Source organism: Penaeus japonicus, unplaced genomic scaffold (assembly GCF_977035675.1).
Source record: "Penaeus japonicus unplaced genomic scaffold, GWHDUDI00000001_assembly GWHDUDI00000016, whole genome shotgun sequence".
NCBI classification, from domain to species: domain Eukaryota; kingdom Metazoa; phylum Arthropoda; class Malacostraca; order Decapoda; family Penaeidae; genus Penaeus; species Penaeus japonicus.
Window position 1 is genome coordinate 13,001,749 of NW_028234418.1, and position 5,000 is coordinate 13,006,748.

At 46.6% G+C, this 5,000-nt stretch overlaps 1 protein-coding gene across 1 annotated transcript in view; it reads left to right on the top strand.

Annotated features, from left to right (window-relative positions):
- LOC122249483 (protein-lysine N-methyltransferase SMYD4) overlaps positions 1-1,771 on the top strand; it is a 10,809-nt gene extending 9,038 nt beyond the window's left edge. The window contains exon 5 of the mRNA XM_043010391.2: positions 1-1,771. This exon is cut by the window's left edge and continues 1,146 nt beyond it. The gene's annotated coding sequence lies outside the window, so the exon portion shown is untranslated.
- The last annotated feature ends 3,229 nt before the right edge of the window (positions 1,772-5,000 follow it).

Here is a 5,000-nt window from a genome sequence, read left to right on the forward strand (position 1 = left end):
ACAAAATTGAAGTAACCGCGATACTCATACGAATTCTCCATTTTGAACCAAGTGGATGATATTTTGAATTTGAATTACTTGGGAAATCATCGTTGTAGTATCATTCATCACTAATGCTACTAGATATAAAACTCGCTTGTCAATAGTAAGGCCAGGATAAAATATGTTTTATTCTGTAATAAGCCGATAACGTCGTGTTTAAATGAATGTACATTCGCAAACTGCTTTTGTTGACCATAAACAATGTATCTAAATGTGGAACTCGCGTAACTGCGATGGCATTATTGTATCCGAAGAAGCCAATAATGAAAGTTGAAAAATGTGAAAGTGCATTGCTTTGGTGTCGCTGGTCTAATGAATGACTGTGAATGAGTGCATGAATAGCGGCGTTAGGTGCCAAGAGGAGGGCATGAGTAAGATGAGTGTGTACGAGTGAGGGCCGGTTCGGTCTTGGATCAGCAAAGTCAGCATTTTGACGCCGCTCCTCCGAGTTGTGAACTGTGTTGGTAGACTGCCGAACTTCGTCTGGAAAAACGCCGAAGATTATTGATGTCGGCGATAAACAGTGATGTCACGATTATTTTGATGCGGCAATTTGCGAAAATCTTTATCTTGGCTATTTCAGGAGAATAGAATAATGCAAATAATGCTACAGGCAAAATATTGTTTAGGTATTTTGTGTTCATTTCCAGACTTCCTTTTTATAGAATATAAATTGGATAGAGTACATGGATGAAATTAGCAATAGAATGTTGTGCGAATAAGCCATTTCGAATCTTCCAAACAACACTGGTTCGAATCCTTACTGAAAGAAACTTGGCTCAACATTTTTTTTTTTTCATGTACTCTCCATTTCATTTACATATAAGGGCTCGTTTTGAAAATTCTTTCAGTTTCTTTGATATTTCAAGCTGTGGAAACTGATTTCGATTTCTTGGCAGCACTGGTTGTGAAAGGTAATAGTTAGAGTGGAACAGCAAAGAAGCAAAGCCCATCACTCCCATAACTCAAGTTCAGACTTTAATGAAGGTTAAGATATTATTAATAGTATCTCTCTCTTCTTACCTACCTGTATCTATCTATTTAACTATACATATATATATATGTGTGTGTGTGTGTGTGTGTGTGTGTGTGTGTGTGTGTGTGTGTATGTGTGTTCTCATCTACTGTGACTGTTTTATTTCATCTGTGTGTATACGTACAATTTTGCTCCCTGTAAATATATATGAGACTGAAAACACGCACATTATGCCACAGCCACGGACGCAATAATTACCAGCTTGGCCAACCAAAGAGACAGATCGTTCTTGACGTTGCTCGAGGTGGCGGTGAGCAGTAGATATGTTGCAAATGTATTTTCTGAGGAAATGTCGGTTCCGTATGGATTAAAAGAAGCTAGTAGGAAAAGTAAATTGCACAAAAAAAAATGTTCTTAATGGAAGATGTAAGACTTTTTTACAAGACTGGGGAAAAGTCTCAATATTAAGATCAAATGTAGGTTAGAATGTTGTTATTTTGTTGTTGTTGTTATTGTAGAATATTTCTTAAGGTGTCTGTTTTAAGAATATATGAAAATGCCTCACGTCACTTTCAAGAATTGTAAAAATGGTTCAGATTCTTTATGATGAGTGAAAAAATGATGATACATTTTTTTTCAGCACAATCTAACATACATTTTTCTTACTTATTGCAATGTATAAAAAAGATTGAACAATATCTATATTCTACACAATAATTTATGAAGAATTTGGAAATAAATAGCTTTATTTTCTATATATTTTTACCATTACCTTATACATTGTATAAACCTTCAACACAATATCAATACTAGGACGTCAAAAATACCATCCTCCTCTTGGTAGAAGGAAAATATCGTACAACTTTTCTGCTCCCTCCCTCTAAAAAGCCATTGTTACAATATATATATATGTATAAATATGTTGTATAAATATATATATCAAAAAATAGGGGTTGGAAATAAAAAAATGATTATAATAATAGGGGGGAAAATATATATATAAATATTAAAATAAATTAAAATTATACACCAAACAAACTCAAATCAAATTATTAATAAAATTTATACTCACAACACAAACACACACTAATAAACACCCAAACACAAACACCCACATCCACACACAAACTACACACAACAAAACACACACACACACACACATACCCACCAAACACACCCAACACAACACACACAATACACATAACAACACACACACCCCCAACACCACACACCACAAAGTAACAATACAACAAAACACACCACCCACCCAACACACCCACAACCAAACCAACACAAAAAACACACACACACACACACACAAACACAACACTTACACACACACACACCTCACCCACACACCACCACACACACACACACACAAAACAACACACACGAACACACCCAATCACACAACACCACACAACAACAACAGAAATTTCAACACACACATTCACAAACAAACCACCCAAACACAAAAAATACACAACCCCCTACTTACACAACCAACAACACACACCAAAACCACACCCCACCCCCCCCCCTAAACACAACCACCTCAACCCCCACCCCCCCCCCACACATCACACCCACAAACCCCACCCAACACACACACAAACACACCCAACCCAACACACACCCCCACAACACCCCACCCCACAACACACACACCCCACCACAACACCCCTACACCCCCCAAACACCTACACACATACCACCACACCACCCCCACACCCAAACCCCATACCCACCCCACCCCCACACACAACCACACATACACGTCAACACCATACACACACCAACATCCCCCACACACACCACCCCTACTACCACCACCCCACACACACCCCTCCAATATACACTCCACACACATATAAATAACCTGTCCACAACTACACACCCCACCACCAAACACCACACAACATCCCACACCACAAAACACAACCCACAATTCACCACAAAGTAAAGTAAAGTCTAAACAAATGTCCCTAAATCTCTCACACACCCACACACACACATAAAAAAAAAAACACTACCCCACACATACACAACAAACCGAACACACCCAACCAAACCCAACCCCCCACACACCCACATCTAACACCCACACACGACTACACACACCCCCACACAATCAACCAAGTGTCACCCAACACTGTCACACTAACAACCCACCCATCTATCACCCACCACACACCCCCATCAACCCCCCCACACACACCCCACCACACACCACACACCCTCCCCCCACACACCCCCATCCCTGACCCACTACTGCCATAACACATCACCAATACACAAAACACACCACACACCACACAACACCACACACCCCCCACTCTCATAACAACACCCCACCCACACCCACACCCACACACACACACACACCCCACCACACCCCCACCCACACCCACCCCCACCCACACCCCCCCCCCCCCACCCCCCCCCCCCCCACCCAAACACCCCCCCCCCCCCCCCCCCCCACCCCCCCCCCCCCCCCCCCCCCCCCCCCCACACACCCCCCCCACCCCCCCCCACCCACCCCCCAACCCCCCCCCCCCCCCCCCCCCCCCCCCCCCCCCCCCCCCCACCCCCCCCCACCCCCCCCCCCCCCCCCCCCCCCCCCCCCCCCCCCCCCCCCCCCCCACCACCCCCCCCCCCCCCCCCCCCCCCCCCCCCCCACCACACACACAACACAAAAAAAAACACCACACAACCCCCCTCCCCCACCCCACACCCCCCCCCCCCCCACCCACCCCCCCCCCCCCCCCCCCCCCCCCCCCCCCCCCCCCCCCCCCCCCCCCCCCCCCCCCCCCCCCCCCACACCACACACCCACCCCCACACACACACACACACACACACACACACACCACTCCACCACACCCCACACCAACCCACCACCAACACCCACCCCCCTAACCCACACACCCCCACCCCCCACACCACACAACAAACTACACACCAACACACACACACACCCCACATCACCCACATAGACAATCTACAAACCACCAACCAACCCACATGACACACATCACACACACACACACACACACACACACACCACACACACACACAAACCAACGACTCACACACAACAACCACACATCACCCCAAACTACACACATACAACACACACAAACACACAACACACACACCACCACAACAACAAACACACCCCAAAAAACCCCACCAACAACAACCTTTGCAACACACTCCACACACACCACAACACCTCACCCACAAACAAACACACACAACCCACAGCGCCCCCACACTACAGCACACACCAACAACAAAACAACACACCACACAAACACACACCCAACACACACACCCACACAAACACACACACACCCACGACACCCACCCCACACACACAAACCCTACGACTGACCGACGATAAGATATAGAGATATATTATATACCTACCACACCCAACACAACACACACACACACACACACACACACACCTACACACACACCCACATCACCACCTCTACACACACACACACACCAACATCCACAACACACACACACACACCCAAACACCACACACAACCCTCAAACACCACAAACACACAACACACACCCACACACACCCACACACACCACACACACACAACACACACACAACAACTCCACACACACACATCACACACACCAACACACACCCTACTCACACACACCACAACACACACAGCACACTCACACACACACACCACACACACGACACACCACACACACACCCACCAACCCACACACACCACCACACACACACTACACCTCTCACACACGACAAACACCACACACAAACACACACACCCCCACACACCACACACACGCACACACATCACACACCACACACACACACACACATACCACAAAAACAACCCACACACATACACCTCAACAATACAACACACACCACCCACACACACACACACACCTCACACACAACTCCAAACTCTACATGCTCAACAA